The sequence below is a fragment of the Dendroctonus ponderosae genome, unplaced genomic scaffold (genome assembly GCF_020466585.1).
Source record: "Dendroctonus ponderosae isolate FM_Combo_2020 unplaced genomic scaffold, Dpon_F_20191213v2 Dpon_F_20191213_3, whole genome shotgun sequence".
Taxonomy (NCBI): domain Eukaryota; kingdom Metazoa; phylum Arthropoda; class Insecta; order Coleoptera; family Curculionidae; genus Dendroctonus; species Dendroctonus ponderosae.
In genome coordinates, this window is record NW_026018508.1 from 7053126 (window position 1) to 7071198 (window position 18073).

Consider the following 18073-nt stretch of genomic DNA (forward strand, 5'->3'; position numbering starts at 1 on the left):
AATTTTTAATCTTGAATGAAAGTTGTATCTTCGAAAAATAAATAAGAGGACCGATTTGTAGAAATATTGTTTTGTAGCTTGTGTGTGGTAACACATATTTTTAGACTTTCGCACATCGTTCTATCCAAGTAAAAATAGTCGCGATGGTATTTTGAGGTCTGTGTGTTTTCCCAATTTAATGTCCGCTTTCACATCCAAGGTGCTTTAACCCACTGACATTAAATTTAATTTTAATGTTAATTGATTCTAAGGCTTTTATAGCTCATGCTATCAAAGCATTAGAATCAATTATTCTTCTTTGGTTATTAAACTTCGGTTAATCATAAATTTTACTTATTGCTTCTGTAAGTCCATAATTCAAGTCAATGAAAATGGTTACACAAGCAAAATTTTGGATTTTCAGAAAGTTTGAATTCTTTCATATAATTGTAGATTTATTAATATCCTGCAAAATGCCCCAGCTTGCATCGCGAAAATGACAAAATTTTGTTAAATTCATAATAAAAAAAACTATGGAGAAGATGGAAAAAGTCTCGGCAATCGAACAGCAACGCTAAACAAGGTTTTTCGAATAAATTGTTAATGCCAATATCCGGGCAGGTAAATATTGCAGCCTTGAAAGAAAATTTAGACAAGTGGGGCACGTAGAAGACCTTCCCAGATCTGATCGATTCTCGATTTGCGAGAATAAGAAATTAAACGTTCTTTTGTCTATTGAGAGAGATTCATAAACTAAACTGCTCAACAAAATATACGTTACACGGAAAAATGTCGACTATTTTTGGAAATGGATAAATTCTGATTCTGAGAGCGATTTGATTTCTGTTTGAAGCGTTATTTAGTGCAATACATTTTCGGTTAGTGCGTGTTTTTGCAAAAAAATAGTGGTTTATATTAAGTTTCTACTGGGTGGCAAATGAAACAATGCAAAATTGGAGAAAGTTCCATATGCTCTCAGTTGACAAAAAAAGTTCTTTTGCATTTCAACACCACAGGCGCAAAGAAGTTGAAATTCCATTTTCAACTGTTAATATCTTCTAGGAAATTTTCAAAACATTTTTTAATTATTTTTTCGTTCTCTCTAAGTGAACCCCTTTAACATCTTAAGAGTAATGACGCCAATTTTGAATTACCCTGTATAATACCATTTTTTGAGACAGAAATTACGTATACAAAACCGCATACATTTTACAATACGCGACGATACAGCACTTACAGTATACTAAAAAACTGCCCTTAAAGCAGTAGAATCGCTCCAAACTCTGACTAACACTACTTACGTCTGAAGTATTGCATGCAAATAGAACGCAATGAATTGTGTGCAATTCATACATAATACATACTTTTTTATTACGAATTATAAACTATATACAAAACAACAGCTCAAAAGCAATTACCCCATTTTTCTCACTCTGTATATAAATGTAATGTAAATATGTCACTGCACAGATTGTTAAGATGTGAAGTTCTCCCTTCGTTCTCCAGTTTCTGTGACGTTTCTCTTTAAATGATGTTCTGCTCTTTTCTACAGGGACAAGGGATTATTTCTTGTCTCTGCTTTTCTATTTGATGTAGGAAATGTTTTATTTGCAGGAGTTTTTGGTTCCTGTCCCCATTATTTGAAAGAAATAAAAATAAATAATTGTGTAATTTCCTAAAATAAATTTTAAAATATACTATAAAAAAATAAACTATAAAAATTTGCCAGTCTTACATCTTTTATTGTGAAGACCATTCTTTTTTTGAATTTCGACTTGGCAAAAAATGGGCGAGCCGACCCGATTATCATAATGATGTCTTGTTGCAAAGCAAAAATCTTTAAGAATTACTCAATTATCATTCAAAGTATTTTATATAAAGCTAAAGCTCATATGAAAAGCTTAAAGTAAGCTTTTCATATGAGTTTTTTTCTTTGATCCCATGGTTCAAGTGACTCCTGAAATCTACTTAATTTTTTTTTATTTACTGTACGTACATATCGACGCCCCAATGTTTATAGGACGAAACCCACAAAAAAAATGTTTTTGCGTTAGAGACGAAAAATCGTGCATTACTATTTGCTGTTAATAATAATTATGAGAAAGAATGAAGTACAGAAATAAATAACCGATGAACATTGAGAAAATTAAACATTACACGAGCAAGCAATTATTAGAAGGTTTTAGTGACCCATGTACCAATTGATTAAATTAGCTTACAACCTATCAGCATTAGGATATCGATATGTGGATTAAAGCAACTTCTTTTATGATGTTTTGTTTAAATAAAACTCGCACTATGATCTAGATCTATTTATATTTCAAAAATCTATGCCTATGTCGTAAAATAAACGATAAGCATTCCATACATCTTTCATTGTCGCCGAATTTATTACACTTGTTCATACCATTAATCTATTAACCGTTAATCTATTAATGCTACACTTCCCAAACCTTATCTATAATAGGAAATTACTATTTGTTATTTAATATTTGCTTAATCATTGCTGAAATAGTTTATTCATATAGAAAGGCCCTACCTATCTACTAAATAAAGTTGCTTATATGAGTTTAAAAAATACTACAATTAATTTAACACAAAACACATATGTTCTCATATGTATATTTTGTTTAGAATGATCTTTTAGTTAATATTTTACAGTTGGTATTCGTTGCAATTATTTACACAAAAGACGTAACATTATAAATCATAAGATAATAACAGTAATAATAATAAAAATAATAATGTTTACCTAAATATATCCGATAGCAGTGAAAACTGGTTATCAACATTTAACTGGTTTCAGATATTTAATTATTTAATTTTATTTTGAAGCTACCTCATATGGTTCAAACTCCATATCGCATGGACGTCTGTTTGATTTAATTTTTTCGTGATAGTCATAGTTTTTAATTTTCTCATCACCCTTTCCATTTAATTGGAATTCAGTGTTGGGTTGCTCGTTGTTTATCTCGCTCAATTTTCCATATATTTTGTCTGGTATCTTTCGTTCTTCACCGATAATCCTTGGCTGGCTCGCTAACTTTATGTTTTCGTTGATTGCATTTTTATCAATGTTTAGACATTTCATATCGTTTGAATCATTGTTATTATTAAATTCTTTCAAATAATTGTTTTCTTTGTCGCTCCTTTTATTAACGTCTAACTTGTTGCTGCTATCTTTGGTTAATTCTTTATTCTTGGCTGCTCCTACCAATTCTAGTCTGCTGTTGCAACTATTGGATTTGATCAGTTTGAACTTAATACCTTGATATTCCTTGTTTACTTCGTTTAAAGTTTTGTCTACGCTTCTCCTTCTACAGCTATTGCATTCCATGCATCGTTTTTCGTTATTCTTTATCTCTTCCATAATGACTTTCGTCAATATTGGTTGGCCATTGTGCTGGTTCACCACCCTACCTCCATAGTAGGTGACTGTCGTTCCGTACTCTCTAATTTTTTCTAATATATCTTCACTAACATATTCGGTAGTACAGCAGTACTCTTGGTCAAGAGAATCATACATTGGCTCTTCTTCAGCATCAGACAGCGTTGAAGCTGCGGAGCTCGAAGTACTACATTTATCTTTATCCGGATCTGCACCAATATTTTTATACTGCTCTTTCTCAAATCCGTTCTCTCGATCGCTTTGTATTTTCAGTACTTCCTTTTCAAAAAACTGCCTGGCTTGTCGGACAACATCTGGATTTGGAAGTTCGTCATCGTTGACTTCTTTGTTAACGCGGATTGGGTGGTAAAAAAAGTGCTTCCTTATTCCTTGTTTAACATCGTCAAAGTCCACATCTTTATTGTCATCAGGGACTTGGTTGGCACTATTGTTGTTTTTCTTATCATTTTTAGATACATTTTTCTGATTTTGATGTGGCACTTTAGTTCGAATCGGCTCTATTATCACAATATTATTGTCTAACAGAAGTTCTTGGAAGCTGTAATCTTGCAGATATTGCATTAGTCCATCGAATTGAGCCTGATTTTCACAATTTGCAATAATTTTTTTGTTGAACAGTTCTGGCTTGATAACTTTATACCTCACATGATCGAACTCTGGAACATTAATACTGTTGGCTTTTGATAATGGTTTTTTTGGTTTAGCACAATCCTTGGGTGATTTGCGCGGGCGCTCAATAGCAGTGGCGTTTTTATGTTTAACCGTTACCAATTCAACCGAGTTTGGACTTAAACTTTCATAACAACTGGATTCTCTGATAACGGATGGTTTTTCGAAATAGTTGCAAGTTTCCTTAATGGCAGGAGATATTTTGTCCACCTTTTCCTGCACTGGCTTTGGTTCAAATAATTGCTTAGCCAGTTGCACTTTGTTCGGAGAAATTTCCTTGTCTTCGATTATTTCTTTATCGGGTTGAAATTTCTTTTTCACATTGTTCACTTTCGTTTGAATCTCTAATATTTTACAAGGTGAACTTTCTAATTCCTTTTCCTCGTCACATTTCTCTAAGTCATTTGTTCCCATGATGTTCGTCCAATACGTTCTCATGTTGTCAACTTTTTCTTTAATTTCGGGGTCCATCATGTCTTTTTTTTTCTCCAATTTACTTGATTTAAGTTCCAATTTGACTTGTTGCGTTTTATTATTGTTAAAGTCAATACGAAATCCGTTATTTAGCAGAGTGTTATTAATGCTTTTTACCGCTTCGGCAAATTCCTTCTCTGTACCTTTATTGCTGATCGATTGCTTTTTGCTTCTTTTCGGAACTTTGGCTATTTTAACCTGGAAATCTACTGGAATATTACTTTTTGCTGTGATATCAAAATGGTTGCCAATATTAACAATAAATCGGTTTTCAGAAACAGGAGCTTTCACAAGTCGTTCGCATTTTCTAAGTTTTCTATCGATTTTCTCACACTTTTGCAAATTTTTACTTGCTGAAATATCAGGCAAAGAGTAAAACTGATTGGATACTAAGTTTGATTTGGATTGGCGTCTCGTTAGGTTGGAAAACTTCTTTACAATGAAACTTTGCAGAGGTTTTTTGGATCCCTTTTGGGTTTCTAAAAATTCTTTCAAATAATTATGACTGTGGTTTTTAACTTCTTCGTTGTGGGATTTTAATTCTATAATACTTTTAAACTCTTCTGATTGTGCGGAGCTTTCGATATGACATAACTCTATTAAGGTTTTTATTGGACTAGCAGAGCTACTCGCATATGAGGAAGTAACTTCAATTGTTCTTGAGGCACTATCAGTATCAGTTTTTTCGATTTTTGTTATCACTTCTGGTTGAAGTGTTTTTTCTAAATCAGCTCGAAAAACTACTTGATTTGCGTCAGTTTTGCTAACATTACCAATCACTTTGCAATGAGGTTCTGGTTTATCGCAGTCTACTAATTCTGAATTACTTTTCTCTTTGCTGATATGTTCGTTGTTTAGTTTAATTTCATCACAATTCGTGTTTGTTTCAAATTCCAAGCTCGATTGTTGTTCGGGAGTCGATTCAGAACTTTTCTCTGGTTCTTTCAGTTTTTCACTGTTAAATTGTGGAAGCTTTTCGTAGGCAAAGTTATGGTACGGAATAGGTCCTCTTATGGTTCGGGGCTTCACATAGAGATTTTCGGGTTTCTTTGTTAATACGATATTTTCATCGTATGAAATGCTGTCCGGTTGTTCAGAAACTCCCCAAGGAAAATTGCTGAGTGAAGTGTACCTGATTTTATCTTGGGAGTATGTTGATTGGACGTCTGTTAGGGAGACGTTATCTGTAACTTCTGAGTCCGGGTAGTAGTTCGGGAGACTTAAGCCAGTCAAATCTTCAAAGGGTTTTCTGAAATAAAATGTTTTGTAAAAATTATTGCATCGAGGCAGAAGTTAGGAAACATTCATAAAGTAAACTGCCGTAAGTTTCTTTAGTTTCCTGCCTCTCAACTTGTAATAAGTTCAGTAAGTAAATCAAAGAAAGACGTTTTTTAGAAATATGCTCGTAAGTATGTGTCGATTAGTAGTAGTATTCAGATTTCAATTTTCAGTTTCTTGGCGTTTTCACAATATGTGACAAACATAATTTAATTCCAAAAATGAGGAAATCGGATTCAACTCAATAGTTAAGCAGTTTAAAAATGTTAAAGGTGTATTACCTTTTTTATGTTATATGTTAAACAAATAGTTCAATAAACATACTATTTACATTTCTAAACCTGGCTTATTGTAAATACTTACAAAAGACTATTTAAAATAAGATTTTCCATTGCAAACGACTAGATCTAAGTCGATTTTGCCAAAAATTGCAGTTGTCTGATTATCTACTCAATTCATTAATTAATGATTTTTAATAATACTTTCATAGTATTTTTTATTTATGTGGCGTGTTTGTTTCAGTTTAAAACTTTCAATATGGACTTAAAATTTTCCTCAAGTTTCAAAATGCACCTTTCGTAATTTGGCAGATAAAAATGTAATTAAATTTTGCTTATATAAAAACACGTGACTTCTTAAGCAGATACTGTTGAACTTTAATAGAATTTTATTTAAATGTTTGAAACAATACATCTGAAAAAATATATTGAATTTTCTTTTAAATTTATACCCATACCGGAAAAAACTTTGGGAAGCAACGGATTGCACCTCTTTTCCGCTGATCCTGAAAGTGACAATAATATAAGTTTCTGATTTATAAATACTTATTTCAAATAAATAAACAGATTGAAAGTTGACCTATCGATTTCGACGCTGACGAAGGTTTAGCAAAAAGATCTATGTTAAACACTAAACTATTTAAAAATATTCAATGCTAGTGAAGAGAAAATTATGCGACATCCTTCTTATAAAAGAATTTGTTCGAAAGGGGTCTTCTTTGGTTTCCTGCCTCGAGTGCTGTTAAAACATCCAGCCTGAATAGAACCAAGAAACTGATCTTTTGATGTATATGGAAATTCGTAAGCAAAGGTTATAAGATGCAGCATAAATAACATTCTAAGTCAGATCAATAAATAAATATATAAAAGTGGGTTCCTGTTTCTTAACGAACAAAAAATTTAAACTAAACCCGCTTTCAGGATTAAATCAAGAAATTATTTATTTGTTATTAAATATTAGACAAACGGCTGAAAATCCGACAAATCTACATGATGTTTTTAAATAAATTTAATTAATCCGACAACTGCAGCAAATTCTAGAAATTTCATGCGATTCGACTTAAATCCGATTATTAGAAAGTTTTTTTTAAGAATCCTCTTTGAAGAGGATTTTTGAAATGGATTACTCTTTAATTGTTCAGATTACTGATTTTGTAGGAGGATTAAACTCCGGTTGATATGATGATAACTTTTAAAGATACATCATTTTGATTATTTATTTTTATTGCAAACCGGAACGTCACACATGTGACGAAAATTCACTCAAATGTTTAATTATGTTTCTTTAATTTTCGACTTTTGCTATTTTTTGTATAGCAATCCAAAACTCCAGATTATTTGAAAGTACTTAAAATAGTTGAAGAACTGAGCATGAGAACATGAACAATTGAACAGTTTAGAGTACTCAAGAGATTGAGCTAAGAAAAAGAAAACGTTTTTCATTAACGGGTTATTCCAGAGCTTCGGGGTGACAAAAATTTAACATTTTTGTAAATTTTTTCTGAGGATCTCAAAGCTTTTATATATATGGAAACGAGTTATTTTGGGTATTTTTTAATGAGTACATTTTAATTAGTGGTGTAGCTTTTAGATGTTTCATACATGCTAGGTACTTTGTTTATATTATATCAGTTATAACTGTATTATCTGTAGCACTAAGTATTACCAAACTTTTCCAAATTTTTGTTATTTTATATATTACATCACATTTTTACTATTTTCACAAATATCGTTCGATTCAAGTTCGATTCAACAGATTTGCATAAAGAGTAACATTTACATTGATTTCAATCAATAAAACCACGTTTTTGTTAAACACGCTTTAACGGGATGTTTAGATCAGTAAAAATTAATGTTTTCATTTGTAGGCGTGATTGTTTTCATCAAATATTGTGTCACTATTACTCAGGTTTTGCATAAAATTGTTTAAAAATACAAATGTAATTCTGAAAAAACTGCGTTTTAATTAAAAATGGATAAGTAGTAATGCCTTTAGCAATTAGTTGCCTACAATTCTGAATAAATTGCATAACATTTGACAAATTCATTGAATCACAAAACATTTTCACCATTTTGTAAGTCCTATAGCTCAAATTTTTGCGATAGTATTTATGATTTTTTAAAATCAGCTCTTATCTTTGATGTTGTTAGAAAAATTGCATATTTCTAGGCCCACTGAAGGGTCATCTTCTTAGGTGACCTGGTTATAAAGATTATGGATTAATTGTTCAAAAATACTATACCTGGATCTAATGTTTTCGCTAAATGGGCTATTATTTTGCGTGGCGTATTCAGGCGGAATGTCGTATATATGTTCCTCGTGTGGGAAATGATTGAGGCTAATATTTCGTGGTAAAGGACTGTAGTCAGGAGGAATTTCCTCCGGTTTATTGAGAATTTTCTTGGCGGGCGCTCGAATGTTTTCCACTTGAAAGGGTTCGTATCTGAAAAGATATGGAAAGGATATTTATAAAAATAGAACATTTTTAGATGAGCTAGTTCTTTATTATATAATGGTTAAAAATCGGGAGCATTTTGCATTTGTGTTTAGTTGAATAGTTTCTGACTTTAAAAATTACTTTAATAGGTTCAATAATACCAAAATTAAAACTGTATTGAAATGTTTACAATTTATTAACAGAACACATTATTGAACTCTTTTAATTAGGGTTTTAGTTATCTTCATTTTGCCCCAGACTCAAAATAAATGCACCGCACTATGCTGTAGAAAACTAAATTCTTATCGCTGGTTTATTGAACTTTTCTCGAAAATGATGAATTATATACTCGTTATCTCAAACAAAGTTGTTAGTGTTCCAAGGTTTGTGTGCCAATATTCACAAAACCACCAAATAATCCATCATAAAAATCAGGCGAAACATCAAAAAGATTGTTAGATAACAATAGCAACTCTGAACTATGAAGTAAATATTTCTAATCTATGCAGTGACTGAATATTTATTCTTGAGCGTATCACGAAAGTTTATTGGGCTTTATTAACATTTCAGCCGCCGACTAAACCGAATTAGTAAAAGTACTTTAAAATTATTGCTGTAGCCTCACACTAAGTCGTCTCAACTCACTGCGAAGTAATTGAAGTATATTAGCTTATATTTTCGTTTCATGCATAAATGCAGCCAATTTAAACTGCTTATAAAACCAGTCGGAACGGCTCATCAATTTTTCATCTGTAAGTGCAAGAATTTTCAGAAGCTGAATTTGAAAAGCTTTATCCGATTTCAGCAGCTAAGAAGCTTAAAAAACTTGCTCCTTCCAGAATCAGCTTGCTGAAAAGCTGATCTTGGACAAAACACATTTTAGATTTGCCACATATGGTGAAGAGTAATGATATGAAATGTTCTTAAAATCTATCATACTGTTATTTTTTGTTAATTAACTAAAGGCCTAAAACCCAGGCCTTTAGTTAATTTGCTACGTTGTAATCTTACAAATCTAAGAAAAAAACCAAATATGTTAACACCTTAACGTTTTATTGTATATACCTGCATTTTGCAAGCAACCGTAAAACGTACCTAACAATTCGGGTGTAGCTGGAACCACCTTCAACAAATTTTCTTCAATTGCACCTCTATCGCTTATGATCGCTCATTTGGAAATTATACTAATAAAATTTTAGCTTTTAGTACGTTTGAGAATTTGCCAAAAATCGAAACGTTAGTTTACAAGTAGTTTCATTTATCATCGTAACAATTGATCAAAATGTGTAGCATTCTCGTGTTAGCGACAGCCCAGTCTGCTAGGTTTCGCCCCTAAAATGTTTCAAAACTTTCCGTGATATTTTAGTGGTCTGCCTGGTCTCTTTTATGTTATTTTTTTTTAATATCAACCTGATTCATGGGATGTACCGCAAAAAATCCAGTGGGGCGAGATCTGGAGATCTCGCTGGCCACCGAAAACATTATATTCTCTTGTGGCTCAAGTTGGTGCTGTAGAAAATGCAAGTATCTTGTTTTCTTAACATTGTCGTCCAAGAAAAACGGCCCACATAATTGAATCTTTTATTATTCCGGCCCACACATTAGTTTTCTGTGGACGCTTTTCGTGCGCCCAATAGCGACATTTTTGGCCATTTGAGGTAAGCGAAGCCTTCTTTGTCTGAGAAAATTATCCACTCTAAAGAGATATTATTCTGATCAATAGATAGGAAAATTTCAGGCGTCGAGCTGGATCATCTGTAAGAAGCTCTTGAGCAGTTAAAGTTTTATATAAGCGTTTTTGTTCTCATATTCTAGTATTTTGTAAATTGTTTGGTAACTAAGATTACTAACACAGGCTTTGGGTGATTGGATTTTGTAAGCAGGCAATAAATTCGTCTCGTTATCAACAACAACCTGCTTGGTTTTGTTACTTGTATGACATGACCCATCTTTGGATATTGTGCCTCTATTTTACAATAAAACCTTGATTTATCGCCATATTAAAAACTATATTTTTAGCGATTTATGTTAAAATTAAGGTTTACATTCCAAAGCTAAGTAACACACATTTTGATCCATTGTTGCTTTGAAGATAAATTAAAGTTTTTAATTCGTTTTGATTTTATGCCACTCGTAAACGAAAACCGAAAATTTGATCAGTTCGATATATTACTTGTTCCACCAGCTTTCCAATACGGGGCCACCAGCCATGAGGTTGCATTTGAAAAATCCATCAAATTCTTTGGACTGTAGTAATGTTAATGATGTAAGTTTTTAGTTTAATTCATATATTCTTATAAATACAATATTACCTAGAATGTCTTCAAAACAAAAATACACTTTGGAAATAATTGATTTTTTTAACGAGGATAATTAGGTTGAAATGTCAGAGCTTTAATTATTTAAAATATTGCGTTTGTATGTAACATTTTGAATTTTGAAGTTTTAATTTACTGGTCAATTTACCTAGTTTATTCAGTTCAGGCTTAATTAGCTTAGTTGCTCATAAAATGTTTTGTTCTTTATATTGCGCATATGAAATAACGTTCGATAAAATTAGAATCATAAAAACCAGCGGATTTCGCATTTCGATGCAGAAAATATCAATTTATATGCATTTGACTACTTGGAAAATGTCACGCTAAAAGCATCACATGAAATTTTCATATTGAAACTGAAAATAAAATAAATTAAATAATTTGTGTTTTTATGAGATATCAGTCGAGCTACTTTTAAAGCTCTTATTAGTTGAAAGTGATTAGTTAAAGTTGAAATTAGAGACCGATCTTAGGCGGGACGCGTAAATCACCTGCGGAAAAATAGCCATAAAAACCGAGCGTGTACCTACTTTATCCACGATCCACCATCATTGGCATATGGAAGTTAAATGATAAAGTGTACTTAGGCGAACAGCAAATTACGCTATATTAATGTATTGTTAATTGTACTATTACTGTTCAAAATATGATTATTTTAGTGAATTATACTTAAGCTAATGCAATTAGATGACAAAACATTCGAAATAATCTTCTTGTCTTAAGTCTCAAATTGAATAAGTCGCATTTAATTCTAATATTTAAATCGTCAACTCAATAAAATATTTCCTGATTAAGCTAAAAATATTGCGGAAAACACACTTGTTTCCTTATTGTTTGAATATTTATATAAATAAAAAAATATTTTAATTTTTTAAGTTTGTGTGAAGATTTTGTGGAAAATTCAAACCCATCAATATACCTTTAAAAGGCCAGATTAGGTAATGAAAAATAGGTTTTTATATATATATTATATATATTTCGTTCAAATATTTACATATATTTCGTTCAAACGTTTGTGTTCTTTCAAACTTTTATTAACCAATCAAGGACCTATGAAAATAGTTATGTTCTCAAATTCATTAGCACTTCAAATAATTATAGCGGAATTGTTCGAACTTCCTACCTAGAATCCTTAATAAATGACTTCTCAATAAGTTTGGCACGTGGAATAAGTTGAGCTCTTCTTCTGTGATTCTCGGTAGTCTCGATGTAATCCAGGCTATAAAACAAGTTCTCTCGTGAAATGGCCAAACTTCGTGTCCTTCTTAAAGTCGATTCTTCATCCAAATTACATTCCTCCCAAGGAATTCTCGATACGTTGTCTAGGCTTCCCCTGGAGTATTTGTCTTTTAAACTGGTACGGATTCTGAAACAATTTAAATAGTCTATTTCTCATATTTTCACGGTTTTCTTTGCCACATTTTTGTGTGTTTTATTTTCCTTCCACAAATATGTAACACGCACCATTAAGTGTTGATGGTATTATTTCAATAAATGTATTGGATCAATAACTAAGTAATGTGAGCCAAAGCCTACATAATTATATTTCAAAGGGAAATTACGAAAGGCTTGTGGTAGCAAACATTGCCTCAAAATTACTAAAGTTATTCGAAATTGTCATTCAATTAACTGCCGTGTTCGACAAAATGATTAATGAAGTTACACGTCGGCTATAATTTGATAGCTTGCTAAAATTTTGATATTTAATTTGCAGGCATTTCGAAAAGGGTATTTAATTCGAAGTTAACTTGTGGATAATTTATTAAATATTATACTAAAACGGTTAAGTACACCGATTTTAGGCCAGACCAGACTACCGTTCATATTCAAAGTGATCAGTACTATTCAAAGTTGATCAGCAATTGAAATGGCCCTGTGAAACATTGGGAATATTTATGTTGATAACTTTAGATTGAATTATTAAATTCATCAGACTGACATGAAATATGGCAAACCACAGAATAATAAAAAAATATGTATTTGATAAACAGGTTTTTTTTTGTAACAAGGTCATAGCAGAGCGCATCACGCCATATAAAACTAAAGGTTCTAGTTTTTTCCGCAAAAGAGTACGCAGAAGTAAGTCTTATTACACATTTGAAAATGTATAAAGTTATGGTTGTTTAAATCAATCTTCTAAGTAAATTGTCTTTATACCATATTTCTTTATATCAAAGAAGAAAATTATTCAATATTTCATTCATTTCAGTGTAATAGAGTGTAGTACCATTTTTTAAAGTAAATTATTGCGTAATTCTCAAACATTTTAATAAATGAGATACACTTTTAATAGCCTAGACCGAATTAATAATGCAAAAAATACTCATTCCGCTTTACTTTTAATAATACAAAAATTAAATTTGAACTTATGGTTTTAAAGCAATTATCCAGTAATTGAAGCACGTTTTTATCTGCTATTACAAAGCATATTTTACATCACAAGGTCTTGAAGATATTCCCGGATTTTTAAAGCATTTGAAATAATTTACCTACGTACTGAACGTGTCCTATTTTGAATGTCACATGTATTATTTTGAAAGCTTCTGCTTTCTGAAAGTGTAATTAGAAGAGTTTATCCGTAGTAAAATTTTTTTAAATAAAAGCCAAAAGTGGTTGGCTAAATTATTAATTTTCAGTAACTAATTAAGTAATAACACTGCTTATTTTCTACTTCAACTGCTTAATTTATTGAAATTTAATTTATTGTATTTCGTAAATGATTGTCATGTTTCTTTGCTGAGTTATTTAAATACTTATAACATTTGAGATTATGTATTTCCAACATTGATTTTTGATTGTCTTTATTATTTGATACTCCATGAACATGAAGGTGATAGTTTGTTCCATAATTTGTCCTAAAATCTGGCTGTTCTGTGGGTTGGGTTCTGGCAGACCGAGGGGTCGGTAATTTTCCATCTTGGTAATTAATTATTAAAATTATCTCCGTTTTTTTGTATGTGTATCACCTGCGCTGTTTTCCACTGTCGGGGCACGCTTCGCAGGCATTTATTTATTGGGCAGAGCAGAAACTTTTTCCAGAATATTTTCGCCTCCCTCCCGGATTATATCTTTGTCACTTCTTTTTTTTTAATGTCAGGAATATCTTCTGATTCTCATTCTACCGTTTCCTTCGTTTTAGGAGGATGTTTTAGTTTCGTATAGGTCTATATAGAATTCTTCTATTATAAGCAAGATATTATCTCTTGCGCTTGTACAATTAGGTAAGAATTGTTTTTATCAAAATTTATTGAACACTTATTTTCAAAAGTTAACAACAAGATGATGAAGTCACAATATTGATATTTTTAGTAAGTATTTTTAGTTAGCATTTGAATTTTATAAATCAGACAATAACTAATTAGACACAGAATATCTGACGAATGGTAATCTGGCCAAAACTGTTATTTGACTCAAAGTTCAGATTAAAAAGATCCATGAAATTATCTTGCACTCTTTAAAGCGGGTTTAAAGAAATCACAAATTTTTATAAATTATAGTGAGAGTAACAGAGTAGTGATGCTCAGATAAATCGTACCTTTTTATATTCCAAATATTACTAATAGCTCTAAGATTTCAAAGAACTTGCCGAAAATCTAAATCTAAACGTTTTATAAAATTTGATGAAAAAACCACTTAGATGTGGCATTGCACGAGAATGGCAATACCAATCCCAATTTCAAAGTCAGAAGTTGTTAATGTGTTGTTTTTATATACCCTTAAAAATAATCTTCCTATAAGAATTAATACATGTAGTAAATATAATGTGTGTTAAATTCAACTGATTTCTCTATCCTACCAATTTTCGTAAATACCTCCTAGTCTGTCGCCAGATCACTCAATTAAAGGTCGGATTTTTAGTTTCAATTGGCCATTAGCAATAACTGTACCTTAATTAAATTTTTGTCATTAATGTTTGCTAAATGTACCTGTTTTGTATAATCTCCTTTTGATATCAGGAAACGTTTATTAAACGACTCGCTTTGTCTCTTTACATTTTTCATTGGTATGAATAAACGCTCATATCAGTTCTCCCTTTACGCAAATATGGAAACAACTGTCGTGTGTTCTCGTCATTGAACCATGTTATCGAAAGATTTCGGATGTAGACACAAGGAGAAGAAAGGACGAAGATAAATATACAAGAAATACATCTTTGAAACGGAAATAAAGAATCTACAAATTTACAGAAAACCATTTGCGAGGACAACTTACCAGATTAACAACCCTGATATCCAGGAAATGCTTTCGCATATAAGAAATTTTAAAGTTTTGAGGCAAATAAGCCGATTTAGAAGTTACTTGATATATTATAAAAATAAACGTGTTTGGCACAGGAGTTCATCCGTTTGAACTCATGAAGAAACTTTATTGGACATCAGTGATCGGATGTTGAACTTGTGCTGACCCTTTCACACACTACAAAGTTGCAATATCGAGAAACAAAGTTGTGCAGCAAACTCCTTGTGTTTCTAAGAGCGTTGTAGCTGAAGTGCCTTACATAACTTTCAGTTAGTTTTTTGGAAGAGCACATTTCTTGGTGTCGGTAGCAGGATGAAATACGAGAGAAGAATTCAAGTCGAAGTATTGACATTAAAAAATATAATTGATCAACAACATGTAAATAAATAGAACGGCAGGATCGGTTTAACTTTGTCATTAATGCAAGCTGAAACTCAAGACGCAATGTGATCCTCGACCTGGTAGGAACAGATAAGTAACAAAAACTACAAATCAACCAAACAAAGGCGTTTTTTGCGCTTCTACTTGTGGCGCACACCTTGGAAAATTTATCTTTTGTTCGGCTTATTACGTATTCTTGGTAACACATAATACGAAACACAATGGCAACGATATAATCCTGTTCTGTCGACGGTTCTAGAGTTATAGACCGCAAAAACTCTCCCTTAAGTAGTTGGAAAGAAGAGAATTAGATGGAGAGAAGAGATTCTCATTGGGAAGGAGATTTAGTTATAACGTTATTCGTCAGAAAAGCAGCGAATTTAAAATAAAGTCCATTGAACATGTGGAAACAATACAACGATACAATGTATAACCGGAAGAATCTCGAAACAAACACTCTCCTGAATTATTTACACGTACTTAAGAAAACTCTGTTGTTTGTTTGTTTTATGTTTAATAATAATGACTGCATATGTTTTATACATATTATTCACTGTTGGTCAGATATCATATACATACCTTGCTCGTGATAAAGTATCGACAATGGCATACATTATATCAATATGAAGTAGTTGGGATAATATTAATGAGCTATGATTATTTTACTGTGGTGCTACTAGGTGATTTTACTAGGTGCTGATTACCTGGCTTGTGGTTTGGATTTACTCGATCGCCATCTGATGAAATCGGCTGATGTTGACGAAACGTTTAGGTTTAACTTCAGATTATTAATGCATGTATCTCGTTCATGCCTGTAACAAATAGACCTCTAGTAAAAATAAATGTTTAAGTCGCAGACGAGCAACTATATATCTAAAAGCAGCAGAAATACATGGTCTTCAAAAAGGATGCGGAAAATGTTTTCGTGAGTTCAGTAGGAAAGTTGTAAATATATGGCGTCCTGCAAGCAAATAATCAAAATGGTACATCATTTGGCTCAAACGAAGACGATCTGAACTAACTTTTATGAAGAAAAATTGTGAGACTCTTAAAAAAATGTTTTTTGAAATATTCGGAGAATGATACGGGGGATTTTAATGGAACTTACAGTATTTTTTCTTATGTAAGACTCATATAATAAGAGCAATAAGTAAGCAATAGAGTTCATCCGCTTTGAACAAGTAGTGAAGTAATGAGTGTGTGTGTGTGAAGTATAAAATGTTTTTGAACATCTTTGATCATCAACAGCAGGTGATCCGCACATTTTTTCGTAAGAGTAGTTCGTCAGATCGTCTTATTTTTAGCCAAAGAATGTCGCAGTATTTTTTTGATCATGTGCTTACAGGACACCCTGTCTGTTTTACCGCAGGATAGTAAAGTTACATTGTAGATGGGAGAAAAGCAAATCAGATATGCAGTTTTTACCGTTTGAGAAGATTAGAAATAACAAAGAAGAATATGATGATCATTCGAAACATGAGGGGCTTGGTATAAGAAATTGCATATGGTTTCGAATATGTTAAATCTCCTCATGCAATAATACGGTTCCTTTAATAATGCAATGTAATGTAATTTCTTGAACCTGTATAATGCTCATTTAGCAATACTGCAGAACTAACAGGTTAGAAACCTGCACTCGGGGGCCTGTAGGTAACGTGCATCTGAACCTGTATTTCTGCGAACCATGTATGACAAAAACGGTCAATACATTTTTTGCATTCGACAGAGAGAATAATAAACGTGGAATGTTTCGAAAACATTTGCTGCAGGTTGTAAATTTAAGAGGGATAAGGTTAATATGAGTAAAGGAAAGTAAAAGAAGCTATAAAACAGAGAGTAATGTGTCTCTTTAGAACTGTGATCACGAAGACTTGCAATAGAGCATTTTTTGTGAACTGTTGAGGCTGATAATCGCGATTTAGCTTCAACTAAGCAGCTTTAAAGTGTCTTGAGGAGAAGAGTGAATTATTAACAGCCTGCTCAAATTAAGATTCGTTGTTAATATCCAAACCATCTTCATACCACCAAACCGCCCACTTTTAATGCAGCCGATGGATCAACATGTTATCCAAAAAATAAAGTCCTTGTATAAAAATAAATTGCTGATCTATATTATATCTCAGGATTCTTAAACCATTTGTCCTTAAACGTGTTTACGACTTAATTTCTGATCGGGCGCTACGATTCTTTCTTACGCTGAGAATTGAAACAGTTTCTATAAACTTCTGTACTAATTCCACCACATGCTTTCGACTTACAAGCTTCTCCATAACGATGGTTGAAAGCAGTGCTGCTTGACTCAAACATTTTTCACTTGCAAAAGGTAATTAAATAATGTGAATTCTCTTTGCAACCAAATTTTGAATACTTACAATACTTCAGCTTATTTTAAAGAGCTTCAATAGATTCTATTTCAGTTAAACAAATGTTGATTACAACAAAATTTGTACAGCATTATATTTCTAATAATATAAATAATATAATGAATACATCATTTGATTATTTCGAAACGTTCTCAAACTCTAATGACTTAGGAAGATTTGATATGTTTGATGCTAGTGAAACAATATTCTTCTTCAGAAAACCACTGCAGTTCATGCAAATTTATAT

The 18073-nt window shown here is 32.0% G+C and overlaps 1 protein-coding gene and 1 long non-coding RNA gene across 3 annotated transcripts in view; one reads left to right on the forward strand and one right to left on the reverse strand.

Annotated features, from left to right (window-relative positions):
* Positions 1-18073, forward strand: part of LOC109533996 (calcium uniporter protein, mitochondrial) — a 76192-nt gene that overhangs the window by 13902 nt on the left and 44217 nt on the right. The gene's annotated exons all lie outside the window — the stretch shown is intronic.
* The window catches only part of LOC109534001, a 10348-nt gene continuing 680 nt past the window's right edge, over positions 8406-18073 (reverse strand). The window contains exons 2-4 of the long non-coding RNA XR_002171591.2: positions 16168-16275; positions 11967-12209; positions 8406-8531 (exon numbers count right to left, since the gene is read on the reverse strand). This is a non-coding gene — a long non-coding RNA (uncharacterized LOC109534001). The remainder of the gene's footprint in view (positions 8532-11966; positions 12210-16167; positions 16276-18073) is intronic.